This window comes from Molossus molossus, unplaced genomic scaffold (genome assembly GCF_014108415.1).
Source record: "Molossus molossus isolate mMolMol1 unplaced genomic scaffold, mMolMol1.p scaffold_m16_p_20, whole genome shotgun sequence".
In the NCBI taxonomy this organism is placed as follows: domain Eukaryota; kingdom Metazoa; phylum Chordata; class Mammalia; order Chiroptera; family Molossidae; genus Molossus; species Molossus molossus.
Genome location: NW_023425356.1, coordinates 24,420,973 through 24,441,377, shown reverse-complemented (window position 1 = coordinate 24,441,377; position 20,405 = coordinate 24,420,973). Strand labels below are relative to the sequence as shown.

The 20,405-nt window shown below is 41.0% G+C and overlaps 1 protein-coding gene across 4 annotated transcripts in view; it reads left to right on the top strand.

The window, feature by feature from the left end:
• The window catches only part of ASH1L (ASH1 like histone lysine methyltransferase), a 233,625-nt gene that overhangs the window by 189,954 nt on the left and 23,266 nt on the right, over window positions 1–20,405 (top strand). The gene's annotated exons all lie outside the window — the stretch shown is intronic.

Sequence of the window (20,405 nt, the reverse complement as noted above, 5' to 3'; positions counted from 1 at the left end):
AAATTATGTGAACAAAATGGAAAGATCAGTAAAGAGAAAGCCTAAAAAGAAATTCTAGAACTGAAAAGTACAATAATTAAAATGAAAACTTCACTAGAGGAATTCAGTCAGAGATTTCAGCAATAGGATAATGCAAATAATCTGGCCTGAGAAACGGAAAGAAAAGATTGAAGAAAAGAGAATAGACCCTCAGAAACTTCTGTGACATCATCAGACAGACCAATATATATACATCATGGGTGTTTCAGAGTAGAACAGAGAAAGAAACAGAATATTTGAAGAAGTAATGGTTGAAAACTTCCCAAATTTGATGAGAGACATGAATATAAACATCTGGTAAGCTCAGCCACTCCAGGATGAACTCAATGCCACATAAATCTTGAAAGCAAGAGACAAGCAAATCACCACATACCTCGATAGGAAAATTTGCAAATTTGTTATCAGAAACTCCGGCCACCTGAAGATGGTGGGCCAATATATTCAAATTGCTAAAAGATAAAAACTGTCATTCAAGATGGCTATATCTGGCATAACTGTCCTTCAAGAAAGGAAGAACTTGACTTGGGGTGGTGAACACACTACAATAATATACAGATAATGTATTATAGAATTGTATACCTGAAACCTATATAATTTTATTTACCAACATCGCCTCAATAAATTCAATTTTTTAAAAAAGACAGTAAGCCCTGGCCAGATTGACTTAGTGGTTAGAGCGTCGGTCCACAGACCAATGAATCATGGGTTCAGTTCTTCTCAGGGCACATACCTCAGTTCCGGTTCATCCCCAGCCCTGGTCAGGGTTGTGCAGGAGGCAACCAGTTGATGTCTCTCTCAGTCGATGGTGTCTCTCTCACGTCAGTGTTTCTCTCTCCCTCCCTCTCTATCTGAAGATAAATGGAAAAATATCCTCGAGTGGGGATTAAAAAAAGAGAGACAGTAAGAAATCAGGGCATTTCCAGATAAACAGAAGCTGAGAGAGTTCATGACAACTAGACCTGCCCTGCAAGAAATGTTCAAGGGAGCCCTGCAAGATGAAATGATGAAAGGACACTAGATAGTATTTTGAAGCAAAATTGAGAAATAAAGATTTCAATTAAGATATATATTTTTTTTTATCCCCACCCGAGGACATTTTCCCATTTTTTGTTCAGATAGAGTGGGAGGGAGAGAGAGAGAGAGAAACGTTAACATGAAAGGGATACATCAAGTGGCTGCCTCCCACACGACCCCAACTGGGGCCAGGGACAAACTGCAACCAAGGTACATGCCCCTAGCGAGAACCAAACCCTGGTCTCTCTGGACTGCAGGCCAATGCTCCAACTGCTGAGCCAAAACGGCCAGGGCTCAATTAAGATAAATACATAGGCAAATGGTTTGTAACTATTCTTTGTATTTTCTACATGATTTAAAAGACTGAACACATTTAAAGCAATTTGTGTAAAAACTAGTATTATAGTAACTTTAGTGTCTAACTCCAGTGCATTTAAAAGAATTTTAGCCCTGGCCGGTTTGCCTCAGCAGTTAAGAGTGTCTGTCCGCGGACCGGAGAGTCCCAGGTTCGGTTCCCACTAAGGGCACGTACCTCAGTTGCAGTTTGTCTCCAGCCCCAGTTGGGGTTGTGTGGGTGGCAAACAGTCAATGTGTCTCTCTCACATTGATGTTTCTCTCTCTCTCTTCCTCCTTCTCTCCCTCCCGCTCTATCTAAAGATAAATGCAAAAGTGTCCTTGGGTGAGGATGAAAAAAAGAATTTTTAGTTTAGTCCCATCGGCATGGCCCAGCAATTGAGCGTCAACCCATACACCAAGAGTTTACCAGTTCGATTCCTGGTCAGGACACATGCCCAGGTTGTGGGCCAACTCCTCAGTGGGGAGCATGCAGGAGGCAACCAATCGATGTTCTCTCTCATCGATGTTTCTATCTCTCTCTCTCTTCCTCTCTCTCAAATCAATAAAGAAAAAAAAATTTTTAAGAATTATTAGTTTATATTTTTGTGCTCACAATGTATAAAGATGTAATTTTGTGACATCAACACCCAAAAGAGGTAAAGACAGCTATAAAGGAACAGAGTTTTCATAAGTTGAAATTACAGTGTTACCACTGTAGGATGTTAAAATGATCTTCATAGTAACCACAAAGACAATAACTATAGTCATATTCAAAAATAAATAGAGAAAATTTAAACATTTCACTACAAAAAATTCAGCTGTTCACTGTAGAAAAGGAATACAGGCAGTGAGGGATAAAAAAAACTATAGGGCATATAGAAAACAAGTAGCACAATCACAAGGAATTCCCTCATCAGTATCAATTAATAGGTAAATGGATTAAACTCTCCAATCCAGACAGATAATGAAATTCAACATTGATTTATGATTTTTTTAAAAATCTCAACAAAGTAGGTTTAAGGGAATGTACCTCAGCATAATAAAGGACAAACCTACCACTGACATTATACCTAATGGTAAAAGATTAAAAGCTTTTCCTATAAGGTCAACAACAAGATAAATATACCCACTCTTGCTACTTTTATTTAACATAATATTGGAAATCACAGCCAGAACAGTTAGGCAATAAAAAGAAGTAAAAGGCATTGAAATCAGAAAGGAAGAAATAAAACTATCTCTATTTGTGGGTGACGTGATAGTATACAGAGAAAACCCTGAAGACTCCACCAAAACTGTTAGACTAATAAATGAATTTATTGAAGTTGTAGAATACAAAATCTAAATACAGAACTCAGTTGCATTTCTATACCTCATAACTATCAGAAAGAGAAATTAAGAAAACAATCTTATTTGCAATAGCATCAAAAAGAATAAAATGGCCCTGGCCGGTTTTGCTCAGCGGTTATAGCGTCAGCCTGCAGTCCATAGAGACCCGGGTTGGTTCCCACTAAGGGCACGTACCTTGGTTGCAGTTTGTCCCCGGCCCTGGTTGGTCATGCGGGTGGCAGCCACTTGATGTGTCCCTTTCACGTCGATGTTTCTTTCTCTCTCTCTCTCTCTCTCTCTCTCTCTCTCTCTCTCTCTCTCTCCCCCCACCCCCCCACTCTATATGAACAAAAAATGGAAAAATGTCCTCGGGTGAGGATAAAATAAATAAATAAAATGCCTAGGAATAAATTTAACCAAGGAGGTGAAACTCCTTTATACTAAAACTACAAAACATTAATGAAAGAAGGTGAAGAAGCCACAGTAAATAAACAAATATTCTGTGCTCATAGACTGGAAGACTAAACATTGTTAAAGTGTTCGTACTACCTAAAGCAATCTACAAATTCAGTACAATAAAAATCAAAATTTCAGAGGTATTTTTCACAGAAGTAGAACAGACAATCCTAACATTTGTATGGAACCACAAATACCCCAAATAACAAAACCAATCTTGAGAAAGAAAAAGCTAGAAGTGTCATTGCTTCCTGATTTAAAACTATATTACAAAACTAGTAATCAAAACAATGTAATATTGGCATAAAAACAGACACATAGATGAATGAAACATAATAGCCCAGAAGTCAACCCACACATGTATGGTTAATTAATTTACAACCAAAGAGCCAAGAATATAGGTTTGGGAAAGGAGAGTCTCTTCAGTAAATGGGAAAACTGGACACCCACTTGCAAAAGAGTACCATTGGGCCATTATCTTATAACAAAATGGAATTCAAAATGGATTAAAGGTATGAACATTATAACTGAAACTATAAAACCTTTAGAAGAAAACAAGGTGTAATCTCCTTGACATCAATCATGGCATTGATTTTTGGGATTGACACCAGAAGCAAAGGCAACAAAAGCAAAAATAAACAAGTGGGGCTACACATCACATGTAAGCTACTCTATAGCAAAGGAAACCATCAAGAAAAAAGGCAAACTACAGGCTAGGAGAAAAGGTTTGCAAATCACATATCTAGTAAGGGGTTAATGTCCAAAATATATATAAAACCCTTTTTTTTTTTAATCCTCATGTGAGGATATTTTTATATGTATCATCAGATAGAGGGGGAGAGAGAAACATCGATGTGAGAGAGAAACAGCTGGTTGCCTCCCACATGACCAAACCAGGGCAGGAGATGAACCGTAACTGAGGTACCTGCCCTTGACCAGAATCAAACCCGTGACTCATTGGTCTGTGGGCTGACTTAACTGCTGAGCCAAACTGGCCAGGGCTACAGAACCCTTTTCATGATAATAACACTCAATAAAATAGGAATGGAAAGGAACTACCCACAGCAAATATAATAGTGGTGAAAACTTTTCCTCTAAGATCAGGAACATGACACAGATGCCCAGTTTCACCACTCCTATTCAACTTAGTGTTGGAAGTTGCAGCCAAATAACACAAGAAAAAGATATAAAAGGCATCCAGTTTTGAAAGGGAGAAGTAAAGTTATCTCTGATTGCAGATGATAAGATCTTAAATGTAGAAAATATTAAAGACTACATAAAGAAACTTTTAGGTCTCATCAATAAATCCCGCAAAGTAGCAGGATACAAAGTCAACACGCAAAACTCAGCTGAATTTCTATACACAAGTAACCTGAAAAGAAAATTACAAAAACTATTCCATTTACATTAGCACCAAAAAAGAATAAAATACCTAGGAAATTAACCAGTAAAGTGAAAGGATTGTACAATGAAAACTATAAAATATTGTTGAAAGAAATCAAAGACAACAAAAATGAATATAAACATCCCATGTTCATTGATTAGAAGATTTAATATTGTTAAAATGTCAATATTGTCCTGGTCAGAAAGGCTCAGTTGGCTGAGGATCATCCCATGCACCAAGAGGTTGCAGGTTTGATTCCAAGTCAGGGCACATGCCCAATAGGGGACATGCAGGAGGCAGCCAATCAATGTTCCTTTCATTGATGTTTCTCACATCTCTCTCTCTCTCTCTCCCCTTGCCCCCTCCCTTCCTTTTTCTCTGAAATCAATAGAAACATTGATGTGACAGAGAAACATCGATCAGTTGCCTCTTGCATTTCCCCCCACTGGGGATCTCGCCTGCAATCTGGGCATGTGCCCTGACCTGGCATCAAACCGGAATCCCTCAATCCATGGGACAATGCTCAATCCACTGAGCCACACCAGTTGGACAATAAAAACGTATTTTTTTAAAAATGTCATATATCGCCCTGGCCGGTTTGGCTCAGCGGTTAAAGCGTCGGCCTGCGGTCCTGAGAGATCCGGGTTCGGTTCCCGCTAAGGGCATGTACCTCGGTTGCAGTTTGTCCCCGGCCCTGGTTGGTCGTGCGGGTGGCAGCCACTCGATGTGTCCCTTCACATCGATGTTTCTCTCCTCTCTCTCCCTCCCACTCTACCTGAACAAAAGATGGAAAAATGTCCTCGGGTGAGGATAAAAAAAAAAAAAAAAAAAAAAAAAAAAATGTCATATAGCCCTGGCTGGTGTGGCTCAATATTTAGAGTGTCAGTCTGAGGATCAAAAAGGGTCACAAGTTTGATTCCCAGCCAAGGGCATTTACTTGGGTTGCAGGTTCAATTACATTGGGTGTGGAAGGCAACCAATCAGTGTATCTCTCACATCAATGTTCCCCTCTCCCTCTCCTTCCCTCTCTCCCTTCTTCTTTCTCTAAAATTCAATGGAAAAAATATCCTTGGGTGAAGTTTAACAAAAAGAAAAAAAAAATCAATGTCGTCCTGACTGGTGGCTCAGTTGGTTGGAGCATCATCCTGTACACCAAAGGGTTTGGGTTTGATTCCATCTCTGGGTACATACCTAGGTTGCAGGTTTGACCCCTAGTTAGGGAGCAAACAGGAGGCAACCAATTGATGTTTCTCTCTCATATCGATGTTTCTCTGTCTCCCTTCCTCTCTCTAAACATATCTTCAGGTGAGTGTTAAAAAAAACAAGTCAAGCCCGGCCAGTGTGGCTCAATGGTTGAGGGTTGACCCATGCACCAAGATGTCGCCAGTTCGATTCCTGGTCAGGGCACTTACCCAGGTTGTGGGCCAAACCCCCAGTGTGGGGCATGCAGGAGGCGGCCAGTTGATGTTCTCTCTCATCGATGTTTCTCTCTTCCTCTCCCTTCCTCTTTCTCTAAAGAAAAACAATTAAAAAACAACAACAAATCAGTGTAATATACTACATTAAGAGAATAAAAGCAAAAAATCATATATCACTTTTTTTTATTATTCCTCACCCGAGGATTTTTTTTTTTTTTTTTTTTTTGGTAGTACGTGCCCCTAGTAGCAACTGAACCCAGGACTTTCTGGTCCACAGGCCAGTGCTCAACTGCTGAGCCAAACTGGCCAGGGCCCAAGGATATTTTTTCATCCATCATCAGATAGAGTGTGTGTGGGGGGGAGACATCAATATGATAGAGCCACATCGACTGGTTGCTTCCTGCACAACCTGGCCAGGGCCAGGGATGAACCGAAACCAAGGTATGCCCTTGACCTGAATTGAGCCCGCAACTCATTGGCCTGGGGGCAGATGCTTTAACCACAGAGCCAAACTGGCCAAGGCTCATACCACCTTAAAGGCACTAAAAGCATTTGACAGAATTCTGTTATTCATAATAAAACCTCTCAGCAACCAAGGAATAAAAGAAAATTAACTCGGTCTGCCAAAGGTAATCTATTTAAAATAAAACTTTAAGATGTTCACTATCACCACCTATGTTTCACTTTGTATTGGGTATCCTAACCAATGCAATAAGAAAGGGGGGGAGGGGTGTATTAAGATTAGAAATGAAAATTTATACCATCATGATTCACAGATTTCATGATTGTGGAATTTTTGTTGTTGTTAATCTTCACCCAAGGATATTTTTTCCATTGATTATTTAGAGAGAGTGGAAGGGAGGGGGAGAGAGAGAGAAAAAGAGAAAAATTGATGTGAGAGAGATACATCAATTGGTTGCCTCCTGCATATGCCCAAACCGATGCTGAGGGTGGAACCTGTAACCAAGACCAGTCAGTTCAAAGGCCAACGCTCTAACCACTGAGAACACTGGTCAGGGCACGATTGTATTTTTTAAAATTTCTAAATTACATTTGACATACAATATTATATTAGTTTCATTTATACAGCCCCATGATTAGACATTTATATAACTTACAAAGTGATAACCTCATTCAGTCTAGTACCCATCTGACACCATATCGTTATTACAATTTTATTGGCTATGTTTCCTATGCTATATTTTATATCCCCTTGACTGTTCTTTTTTTAAAAACATTTTTTTTTAGAAAATAAAAGGAAAAAGAAAAAACAAAACAAAAAAAATTTTTAATTAAATAATTTTTTTTTTATTGAGTTTTACAGAGAGAGGAAGAGAGAGAGAGAAGCATTAATGTAGGAGGGAAATATCAGTGGATCAGCTGCCTTCTGCACACCCCCTTCTGGGAATCGAGCCTGAAACCTGGACATGTGCCCTGACTGGAATTGAACCGGTTACCTTTCAGTGCACAGATGACACCCAGCCAACTGAGCCACACCAGCCAGGGCACCTGGGACTGTTCTGTAACTACCAATTTGTACTTCTAAATTCCTTTACCTTTTTCTCTCATCCCCCCAACCCCTATCCTCTCTGGCAACCATCAAAATGTTCTCTGTATCTATGTGTGTTTCTGTTCTGCTTGTTTGTTTTTTACATTCCTCATATAAATGAAATTATAGGGCATTTGTCTTTTTTCTGTCTATCTTATATCACTTAGCATAATATCTTCTAGGTTGATTCATGTTGTTGCAGATGTCTAGATTTCATTCTTTAATGGCTGAATCATATTTCATTGTATATGTACATCACTTCTTTATTCATCTGTTATAGACATTTAGGTTACTTCCATATCTTGGTTATTGTAGATAATGCTGCAATAAACATATGAATGTATATGTCTTTTCGATTTAGTGTTTTGGGTTTCTTCTAGTGTAAGTCTTGCTAACCCAACTTTTAGTTTTTCTCCATTTTTATGAAATATCTTTTCTTCATCCCTTTACTTTTAGTCTATGTGTATCTCAATCTGAACTGAGTCTCTAGTAAACAGCATATGTAAAACTCTTGTTTTGTTATCCATTCAGCCACTATATGTCTTTTTGGTGTTGTTAACACTGTTACAGGTGTCCTCCCTTCTGTCCACCTTCACTCACCCCCCGCCCCAATCTTCGTCACACTGTTGTCTGTGTCCATGGGCTATCCATATATATTCTTTGGCTAGTCTCTTTACCTTCTTTCATCCAGTTCCTTCCACCCACCTCCCCTCTGATATCTGTCAGTCTGTGCTATGTATCCATGCTTCATGCCTCTGGTGCTATTTTGTTCGTCAGTTTATTTTGTTCATTAGATTCCACATATAAGTGAAATCATGTATTTGTCTTTCTCTGACGGGTTTATTTTGCTTAGCATAATAATCCCCAGGTCCATCCATGTTGTCACAAAGGGGTAAGAGTTTTTTCTTTTTATAGCCACTTAATATTTCATTTTGTAAATGTACACAGCTTTTTTATCCACTCATCTACTGGTAGGCACTTGAGCTGTTTCCAAATCTTGGCTATTGTAAAACACGCTGCTATGAACATAATAAGGGTGCATATATTCTTTCTGATGGGTGTTTTGAGATTCTTATATTTTTTTTAACTTATGTTTATTGTTGAATGTATTACAAATATACCCCCCATTGGCCCCCTCCTCCCTGTTCCCACCCCCCTTCTGCCTTCCACACAATATTGTCTGTGTCCATTAGTTATGCATATATGCATATACATTCTTTGATTTATCTCTTCTCGCCCCCCTTCCCTTTTTCCCAATTTTTACTTTTATTCACCTTTTCTGCCCATCCCCCGAACCCCCTCTTATCTGGCAACCAACAAAAAGTTCTCTGTATTTATGAGTCTGTTTCTGTTCTGCTTGTTCATTTTGTTTGTAAAGTCAATTGTTGATAGATATGTATTTATTGTCATTTTATTCATACTTTTTATCTTCTTCAAGAAGACCCTTCGACATTTCATATAATACTGGTTTGGTGATGATGAAACTCTTTATGTGTCCATCGATTCTAAATGGTTGCTTTACAGGATAGAGTAATCTTGGTTGTAGGTCCTTGCTTTTCATTACTTTAAATATTTCTTGCAACTCCCTTCTGGCCTGCCAAGTTTCTTACTTTAGCAGGGCTCTGGTCCCACTGAGTCCACTCCTTAAGTGTGTCGCTTGTAGAGGTGGTTGAGTGGTGGTGCTTTGACATGGTCTGAAGCTGTCCACTGGGTGTACTGGCTCTGGGGCAAGGTCAGCCACCGCCTGTGTTCTACCTGGGGCCACCAGGCATAAGTTACAGAGTGAGCTACAGATGGCTGCTGCTTCTGCTGGGCCTGGAGATGCCCAGAGAAAGCCAAGCTGTGAACCAAGGCTGGCTGCTTCTAGTGCCAGGCCTGGGACCACTTAGCAAGAGGTATGGGGCTCCCTGAGGCCAGATGCTGCTTGCTTGAGAGAATTTAGGAAAATCTGAAGCAGGAGCCAGGACAGGCCAATCCTACGTTAAAGCCACTGGAAACAGCTTGGGTGAGGCAGGGCCTCAGGGAATCGCCAGGGCCAGGGAAACAGTGAACAGGGTTGCTGGAGTCCCAGATATTGGGCCTGTCTGCCTGCCCCATGGGGGAAGGGCTCACCAAAGGAACAATAGCCTCCACCAGCAAGTCTGTCCCGGAGAAAGCTGCCTCTCCAGCTCTTGCCCTGATGCCAAACAACTCAGTTCTTCCCTGTATGTCTCTGGTGCCTTTTAAGTTGCCTCCTCCATGTCGGGGCCAGGAGGGTGCGAGTCTGAGTCCATGCACGGGCCCTTTTAGAGGAACTGCTGGGACTCCAGCAGCCTCAGCCTCCCTGAGCCTCAATTTCCGCTGGTTTTACAGCCAGAAGTTATGGGGACTTCTCTTCCTGGCACTAGAACCCTGAGCTGGGGAGCTTGGTGTAAGACGGGGACCCCTCACTCCTCAGGGAGGACCTTCACAGCTGAGGTATCCCTCCTGATTTTTATCCACCATACATGGGTTTGGGACCAGCCCATCCCCACCTCTGGCCCTCCTAGAAGTCTTGATGTGGCTTCTTTAATTTTGTAGTAATAGGACTTCCATTCAGCTCGATTTCAGGCAGTTCTGAATGATGGTGGTTCTGTAGTTTAGTTATAATTTTTTTTTTTTTTTTTTTTTTTTTTTTTATCCTCATCCGAGGACATTTTTCGATATTTTGTTCAGATAGAGTGAGAGGGAGAGAGAGAGAGAGAAACATCGACATGAAAGCGACACATCGAGTGGTTGCCACCCACACGACCCAACCAGGGCCGGGGACAAACCGCAACCAAGGTACATGCCCTTAGCGGGAACCGAACCCGGATCTCTCCGGACCGCAGTCCGACGCTCTAACCGCTGAGCCAAACCGGCCAGGGCAGTTATAATTTTGATGTGGTTGTGGGAGGAGGCAAATACTGCGTTTACCTGCAGCACCATCTTGACCAGAAGTCTGTTTTGGGATTCTTAAGTTATATTCCCAGAAGTGGGATCCCTGGATCAAAAGACAGTTGCATTTTTTTTTTTAATTTTTTTTTTTAATCCTCACCCAAGGACATTTTTTTTATTTTTTGTTCAGATAGAGCGGGAGGGAGAGAGAGAGAGAGAAACATCCACGTGAAAGGTACACATCGAGTGGCTGCCACCTGCACGACCCAACCAGGGCCGGGGACAAACTGCAACCGAGGTATGTGCCCTTAGCAGGAACTGAACCTGGGTCTCTCTGGACCGCGGGCTGACGCTCTAACTGCTGAGCCAAACCGGCCAGGGCAGACAGTTACATTTTTTTTTTTTTATGGTACGTGCCCCTAGCGGGAACCGAACCTGGGACTCTCCAGTCTGCAGGCCAACACTCAACAGCTGAACCAAACCAGCCAGGGAACATTTTTAATTTTTTGAGGAAACTTTATACTGTTTTTCCACAGTGCCTGCACCATTCTGCATTCCCACCAAAAGTGCATTAGGGTTCCCTTTTCTCCACATTCTTGCCAGCACTTATTTGTTGATTTATTGATGGTAGCCATACTGGCGTGAGGTGATATTTAATTGTAGTTTTAATTTGCATCTCTGTGATGATTGCTAACATTGAGCACTTTTTTTTTGTTGTTTTTTTATCCTCAACCAAGGACATTCCTGCATTTATCTTCAGAGAGAGCGGAAGGGAGAGAGGGAGAAAGAGAGAGAAAGAAATACCAACGCGAGAGAGACACACCAAGTGGCCACCACCCACACGACCCCAACCAGGGCCAGGGACAAACTATAACCGAGGCACACGCCCTCAGCGGGAACCAAACCCCGGGCTCTCCAGTCCACAGGCTGACGCTCCAACCGCTGAGCCAAACCAGCCAGGACAGCATTGAGCACTTTTAAAAATATATGTTTTTATTGATTTTAGAAAGGGAGGGAAAGAGAGCTAGAAACATCAATTAGCTGCCTACTGCACACTCCCTACTGGGTATTGAGCCCTCAACCTGAGTATGTGCCCTGACTGGGAACTAAACCAGCAACCTCTTGGTGCATGGGACAGCACTCAGCCAAATGAGCTACACCAACCAGGCTGAGCGTTCTTTTATATGTCTATTGGCTATCTGTATGTCCTTTCTTTTACTTTTTTTGTTAATCCCCACCTGGGAATATTTTTTCATTGATTCTTTTAGAGAGAGAGGAATGGAGGGAAGGAGAGAAATAATGAGAGAGAGAAACATTGATGTGAACCCTGGCCGGTTTGGCTCAGCAGGTATAGAGTATTGGCCTGCGGACCAGAGAGTCCTGGGTTCGGTTCCTGCTAAGGGCCATACCTCGGTTGCGGTTTGTCCCCGGCTCCAGTTGGGGTCGTGCAGGTGGCAACCAGTCAATGTGTCTTTCACATCAATGTTTCTCTCTTTCTCTCTCTCTCTTCCTCCCTCTCTCCTTCCTGCTCTATCTGAAGTTAAATGCAAAAAAAATGTCCTCAGGTGAGGATAAAAAAAAAAATAGAGACACACATCAGTTGGTTGCCTCCAGTACAACCCCAACCAGGGCCAGATAGTGAACCTGCAACCCAGATACACATGCCTTTTACCGGGAATTGAACCCATGACACTTCAGTTCATGGGCCAGTGCTCTAACCACTGAGCAAACTGGCCAAGCCTGTATGTCCTCTTTAGAGAAGTTTAGGTTCTTTGCCCCTTTTTTTTTTTAAGACCTTTTTTTTTCTTTATTGATGTTAGAGAGAGGGAGAGGGAGAGGGAGAGGGAGAGATAGAAACATCAGTAAGAGAGAACATCAATTGGCACCCTCCTGCATGCCCCCCCCCCCCCCGGGGATTCGTCCCACAACCTGGGCATGTGCCCTGACCAGGAATCAAACCTGTGACCTCTTGGTACATGGGTCAGTGCTCACCCACTGAGCCACACCAGCCGGGCTCTTTGCCCATTTTTTAATTGGATTGTTTATCTTCCAGATGTTGAGTTGTATAAGTTCTTTATATATTGAAAATTACCGCTTATTACATGTATCATTGGCAAATATGTTCTTCCATATATTGGGTTCCCTTTTTATTTTGTTGATTCTTTTGTTGTGCAGAAGCTTTTTTTTTTTTCATGGACATTAAGGTTGTTTTTATTTATTTTTTTTATTTTTTTAATCTTTATTGTTGAGTGTAAAATGTATTACAGATGTTCCACATTTTTCCCCCATTGACCCCCCTCCTCTTCACTCCCGCCCCCCTCCCGCTTTTTCCCACAATATTGTCTGTGTCCATTGGTTATGCATATAAGTTCTTTGGTTTATTTCTTCCCACCCCCCTCAACCCCTTTCCCTTTGAGGTTTGTCAGTCTTGCAATGAATTTGTACTTCTTAATCCCTTCACCTTTTTCACCCATTCCCCCAACCCCCTCCCATCTGGCAACCAACAAAATGTTCTCTGTATCTTTGAGAATGTTTCTGTTCTACCTATTCATTTTGTTTGTAGATTCCATTGTTGATAGATATGTATTCATTGCCATTTTGTTTGTTCATATATTTTATCTTTTTCTTCAAAAAGACCCTTCATCATTTCATATAATAACGGTTTGGTGGTGATGAACTCCTTTAACTTTTTCGTCTCTGGGAAACTTTTTATATGGCCATCGATTCTAAATGACAGCTTTGCAGGATAGAGTAATCTTGGTTGTAGGTTCTTGCTTTTCATCACTCTGAATATTTCTTGCCACTCCCTTCTGGCCTGCAAAGTTTCTTTAGAGAAATCAGCTGACAGCCTATGGGATCTCCCTTGTAGGTAACTAACTGCCTTTCTCTTGCTGCTTTTAAGATTCTCTCTTTGTCTTGAACCGTTTGCATTTTGGTGATGATGTGTCTTGGTGTGGGCCTCTTGGGGTTCATCTTGTTTGGGACTCTCTGTGCTTCCTGGACTTGTATGTTTCCTTCACCAGGTTAGGAAAGTTTTCTGCCATTATTGTATCAAACAGGTTTTTGATTTCTTGTTCTCGCTCTTCTCCTTCTGGCACCCCCAAGATGCGAATGAATGTTGGCACGCCTGAAGTTGTCCCAGAGGCTCCTTACACTGTCCTCATTTTTTTGGCTTCTTTTTTCTTTTTGCTGTTCTGATTGGGCGTTTTTTACTTCCTTATGTTCCAAATCAATGGTTTGCTTCTTGGATTTACGTACTCTACTATTGAATCTGTGTAAATTATTCTTTATTTCAGTTAGTGCCTCCTTCAATTCTGACTGAGCATCCATAATTTCTGACTGGTCCTTTTTTATGCTCTTGAGGCCCTCCCTAAGTTCACTGAGATTCTCACTAAGTTCACTGAGCATCCTTATAAGCAGTATTTTGAACTCAGCATCTGTTAGGTTGCTTATCTCCCTTTCGCTTAGTTCTTTTCTTGGAGTTTTGTTCTGTTCTTTCATTTGAGATCTGTTTCTTTGTCTCCTCATTTTGGCTGCCTCCCTGTGTTTGTTTCTGTGTATTACTTAACGAGCGGTATGGGGCTAGCTGAGACCAAATGCTGCTCGTTTGAAAGAATTTAGGAAAAACCTGAAGCAGGATCCAAGACAGGCCAATCCTATCTATGGTTAAGCAAGTGGCAACAGCTTGGGTGGCCCTGAAAGTTGGATGGGGCGGGGCCTCAGGGAGTCACCAGGGCGGGGCTACCAGTGTGAGCCAGGTTGCTGGAGTCCCAGATATGGCGGCTGTCTGCCGCCCCAGGGAAGGGCTCACCAAAGGAACAAAGGCCTCTGACAGCACGTTTGTCCTGGAGAAAGCCCCCTCTCCAGCCCTCACTCCAGTGCCAAACAGTTCAGTTCTTCCCTGTATGTCTCTGGTGCCCCTCGAGCTGCCTCCCCTCCAAGCTTAGAGGGAGAGAGTCCGATAAGTCTGTGTGCGGGCCCTTTAAGGAGCTGCCTGGGGCTCCAGCTGCTTCAGCTTCCCTGAGCCTCAGTTCCTGCTGGTTTTTCCAGCCAGAAGTTATGGGGAATTCACTTCCTGGCACTGGAACCCTGAGCGGGACACCTGGTGTGGGACAGGGACCCCCTCAGTCCTCAGGAAGGACCTTCCCAGCCGAGGTATCCTCTTGATTTTTATCCGCCACACGAGGGTGTGGGACCAGCCCGTCTCGCCACCGGCCCTCGAGCCTCCACCCTCCACCCCTCCTACCAGTCTCGATGTGGCTGCAGCTTTAATTCTGTAGTTGTAGGACTTCCATTCAACTTGATTTCAGGTGGTTTTGAATGATGGTTGTTCTGTAGTTTAGTTGTAACTTTGATGTAGTTGTGGGAGGACACGATACCGCGTTTACCTACGCCGCCATCTTGACTGGAAGTCCATCGTGCAGAAGCTTTTTAGTTTGATATAGGCGCATTTGTTTATTTTTCCCTTTGCTTTCCTTGCCCTAAGAGATAAATTGGCAAAAATGTTGCTACAAGAGATGGCTGAAATTTTACTGCCTATATTTTCTTCTAGGATTTTTATAGTTTCATGACTTACATTTATGCCTTTTATTCATTTTGAGTTTATTCATGTCTTTTGATGTGAGAATTTTATTTGCTCTTTTTAAAATTTATGTATCAAATTTAAAGAGAGAGAGAAACATTAACTTGTTGTTTCATTTATTCATGTACTTATTGCTTGATTCTTGTATTTGCCCTGACCTAGGATCAAACGTAAAACATTGGTGTATTGGAACAGTGCTCTCACCAACTGAGCTTCTAGCCAGGGCTTTCATTTGCATTTAACATTGTTGATTGATATGTAGTTACTGCCATTTTATTATTCATATTTTTAATGTTGTTGTTTTTTTTCTTCTTCTTAAAGAAGACCATTTAACATTTCTTGTAATACTGGTTTGGTGTTGATGAACTCCTTTAGCTTTTTTGTTGTTGTTAATCTTCACCTGAGGATTTTTTCTCATTGATTTTTAGATAGAGTAGAAGGGAGGGAGGGAGGGAGAGAAAGAGAGAGAGAAAGAGAGAGAGAGAGATCCATGTGTGAGACATATTGATAGGTTGCCTCCTGCACAACCTCAACTGGTGCCAGGGATTGAACCTGCAACCCAGGTACATGCCCTTGACCGGGAATTAAACTCACGACCCTTCAGTCCACGGCCTGACACTATAACCTCTGAGCCAAAACAGCCAGGGCAATTTAGTTGTACTTCTAATGTGGTTGTGGGAGATTCCAAGTACTATATTTACCTACCCACCATCGTGACCTCATATGCTTCTTTATAAATAAGTGGATTAGCAAGATTGGTGGAAACAAGGTCAAATATATAAAAATCAATATATTTAATGTATAGTAATATATTATTATCAACCAAGTAGAAAGTGAAATTTAAAAGGTAGTACTATTGCCCTAGCCGGTTCGGCTCAGCAGTTAGAGCGTCGGCCTGCAGACCAGACTGTCCCGGGTTCGGTTCCCACTAAGGGCATGTACCTCAGTTGCAATTTGTCCCCAGCCCTGGTTGGGGTCGTGTGGGTGGCAACCACTCGATGTGTCTCTCACTCATCGATGTTTCTCTCTCTCTCTTCCTTCTTCTCTCCCTCCTGCTCTATCTGAAGATAAATGCAAAAATGTAATCGGGTTAGGATAAAAAAATAAATAAAAGATAGTACTATTTAGCCCAGCTGATGTGGCTCAGTTGTTGAGCTTTGACCCATGCACCAAGAGATCACCGGTTTGATTCCAGGTCGGGGCACATACCCAGGTTGTGGGACTGATCCCCAGTGGGGGGCATGCTGGAGACAGCCAATCGATGTTTCTCTCTCTCTCTCTCATTCTCTCTCTAAAAGTATATATAAGGAAAAAAAAGATACTACCATTTATGCCTGGGCCGGTTGCTCAGTGGTTAGAGCATCGGCCCATGGACCAAAGAGTGACGGGTTTGATTTCAGTCAAGGGCATGTACTTCTGTTGTGGTTCAGTCCCGGGCCCTGGTCAGGGTCATGTGGGCAGCAACCTGTCCATAAGTCTCTTTCACATCGATATTTCTCACTCTCTCTCTCTCTTTCTCTCCCTCCCTCTCACTCTATCTGAAGATAAATAGAAAAATATCCTCAGGTGAGGATTTTTTTTTAAAAAGATAGTACTCTTGCCCAGGCCAGTTTGGCCCAGTGATTAGAGCATCGGCCTGCGGTCCAGAGAGACCTGGGTCTGGTTCCTGCTAAGGGCCCATACCTCGGTTGCAGTTTGTCCCCGGCCCTGGTTGGGTCGTGTGGGTAGCAGCCACTTGATGTGTCCCTTTCATGTTCATGTTTCTCTCTCTCTCTCTCTCTCTCTCTCTCCCCCTCCCACTCTATCTGAATAAAAAATATCGAAAAATGTCTTTGGGTAAGGATAAAAAAATAATAATAAATTTTTTCAAAAGATAGTACTCTTTGCAATAAATTCATAAAACATAGATTTATTCACTTAGGAATAAATCTAATGGAAGTTTATTAGACCTCCTATAAACAAACCTCCAATAAACATTATTAGGAGAAAAGACCATCTAAATTAATAGAGAAGTATGCCATGATTATGGATTAGAAATATCAATATATTTGAGATATCAGATCTTACCAAGTTGATCTATGAGTTCAGATTCAATCAAAATTCAATTTTTATGGAAATTGACAAGTTGATTCCAAAACATGTAATTGTGAAGGACCTAAAAAAGGCAAGATAAAGAGGAACAAAATGTAAGAACTTAACCAAGTTTCAAGGTTTATTATAGAGGTACACTACTGAAAACAGTAGGTATTTGGTTGGGACAGATTAACAGATAAATGGAATAGAATAGAGGGTCTAGGCAAAAACCCATACATTTACTGTCACCTGATTTATGACAGCGGTTCTACTGCAAATCGGTGAGGAAAGGATGGGTTTTTAATAAGTGGTGCTGAATCAGTTGGCTTCTATCTCAATCCACACACAAAAATTGATCAAACGTGGACCATAGACCTAAACATCACAGTTGAAACAATCAAGTTTCTATAATGAAACATGGGAGAATATTTTCATAGATTTGGTATAGGTAATTTATGTCCCAACAGGACATACATGGCACAGACTGTATAAGGAAATAATTTATAAAATTAACCATTTCTCTTATCAAAAGATAACATTAAGAGAGTATAAAAGCAAGCCATACACTAGGGAGAAGATATCTGCCATGTAAAGGACTTACTCCTGGATAAAACCAAAATCTACAAATCAGTAAGAGAAAGACAATACAATTTAAACAGGTGAAGAATAGGCAGTTCAAAAGAGAGAGTATAAAAGTGGGCAATAAACATAAAAAGGTGCTTATTAATATTAATTAAAACACATTGACAAACCGCTATATGCCCTCCACAATGGCTACAATCAAAGAATGACAATTCAAAGTGTTGGCGAGGGTATAGCACAATATGAATGCTCTTAGATGGTAGTGGAAGTATAAAGTCATATAACCACTTTCAAACAATGTTTACCAGTACCTACCAAAGCTAAACATACCCAGAAACCCCACTCCTAAGTATATCCCCAACAGAAATGAATACTTACATTCAAAAGACATGTGTCAATAGGAAACAAAAACTTTTTTTTTTTCCATTGATTTTTTAATTCTTTTAGAGTAGAAGGGAAGGAGGTAGAGAAACATTGATGTTGAGAAAGACATCGATTGGTTGCCTCCCACACAGCCCTGGTCAGGGCACGGAAACCTACAACCCAGGCATGAGCCCTGGACCAGAATCTAACCCAAGACCCTTCCATCCCCAGCCAATGCTCTAACTGCTGAACCAATCCAGCCAAGGCCAAAAACATTTTTTTCAGGGCCAGAGCAGGGACACTTAGGGATGGAGAGTATCCACGCTGGTTGCTGGGCCATCTGCCCATGAGTGCTCTCCAGAGCCCAAATGGTGGCTGACTTCTCCCTCACAGATCAGCTCAGAGCATTTATTAAGCACAGACAGTGCGGCACTCCTTTCTCTATGGGACCAACCAAGACGTGGGCTGGACTAGCTAGGAAAGACCCTCTTTTTTGTTCGTTTTTTTTATTGATTTGAGAAAGAGAAAAAAACATCAATTTGTTGTTCTACTTATTTATGCATTCATTGGTTGATTCTTGTATGTGCCCTGACTGGGGATCAAAGCCACAACTTTGGTGTGTACATGGGGACAATGCTCTAACCAACTGAACTATCCAGCCAGGACAAAAAGTTTTTTCAATAATAGTTAAAACTACAAACAAATGTTTATCAACAGTAGAATAGGTGTAGAAGTTTTTCAATATTTATATAATGGAATGTTACACAGCAATGTAAAGATACATTGCAACTACAGTATACTGTTGAGTGAAAGAAGCTAGGCATATAATTGTACATAGTGTAGTATATTTTGTATGATTCCATTTATTTGAAATTCAAAACAAACAAAAGTAATCTATGGTGATAGAGATCAGAATAGTGACAATACTGTCCTAGCCAGTGTGGCTTGGTTGGGCATTGTTTTGTGCACCAAGAGGTTGTTGGTTCAATATCTGGTCAGGGCACATGCCCAGGTTTTCAGGTTCGATTCCTGGTGGGAGGCATGCAGGAGGCAGCCGGTCAGTGTTCCATTTTCACATCAATATTTCTCCCTCTCTCTCTTTCTAAAAATCAATCAAAATATTAAACTTTTTTAAAAAAAAGAATAGTGGCAGTTCTTTGTGGGGAAGGTGCTGATTGGGAAAGAGAGGAGATTTCAGGGAGTTATGGAGGTGTACAGATATATAAAATTCAGCAAGCAATACATTTAAGAGTTGTGTATTCTACAACATGTAAGTTATACCTCCCCCCAAAATTTTTTTATATAATATAGTATATTATCAAATTTTAAGTGTTATAATAGAGACCAGAGGTCAGCAAACTTTGGGGTGTGACTGTGTGCCAGTAAAAATTTACAGAGATGGGGGCAGTTTGTCTGCTATAGTTTCCCAACTGCAGGTATAGACTAAAAATGTTTTGTGAATTTAGGGAAAAGAATACCAAAAACTGAAGATTAGAGAAATTTATATTTGATAAGGTAGTATCCAAGCTAAACCTTGATGTGTTCCACATTGGCAGGGAGACAGAAAAGAAATGAAGAGAAGCTGTGGTATTAAGCAGCCTAGGTGTTAATCCCCTGGTTATGAATGCAATTGTTATGTGACAGTGAATAAACTCTTTAAGCCACAAATACCTCATATGGAAAATAGGGATCATAATACTTGTCTCATACAATTATTCTGAGGATTAATGAAATAATCTGTTATCAGTTGGAATAGTGATTAAGTTTTTAAAGCCAGACTGCCTTGTTTTGAAACTTGACTCCCCCAACTATATAGCTGTATTGACTTTGGGCAAGTTACTTATCCTTTCTGTGCCTCAGCTTCCTCATTTAGAAAATGGGGGTTGTAATACTACCTAATAATAATAACTTCTAATATAATTTTGGGGAATATTAAATAAGTTAGTACAAAATATAACAAGCAATAAATGGTAGCTATAATTATTATATAAAGTACACAATAGACCATTAATAACTTAATGTAAAATTGAACAAAAGAGACACTCATGTACAGGTAAGAAAGATAAAGATCAGTACGAACTTAAAGATTTTTTGGGGGTTTTTTTGTTGTTGTTGTTGTTTGTTTGTTTCAGTAAGCCACAGGAAATAATTCTAATTTATTTAATAAGTAGACTAAAGCCATGTTTTAGAGCAGTGGCTCTCAACCTTCCTTATGCCGCGACCCTTTAATACAGTTCCTCATGTTGTATGTGGGCAGATCTGCATGTGGGCGGACCTGCCTGGAGACGGATAGAGGAGCAGTGTTTTGGTTCCTAAGACCATTAGAAATACGTGTTTTCTGATGGTTTTATGCGACCCCTGTGAAGGGGTCGTGACTCACAAGTTGAG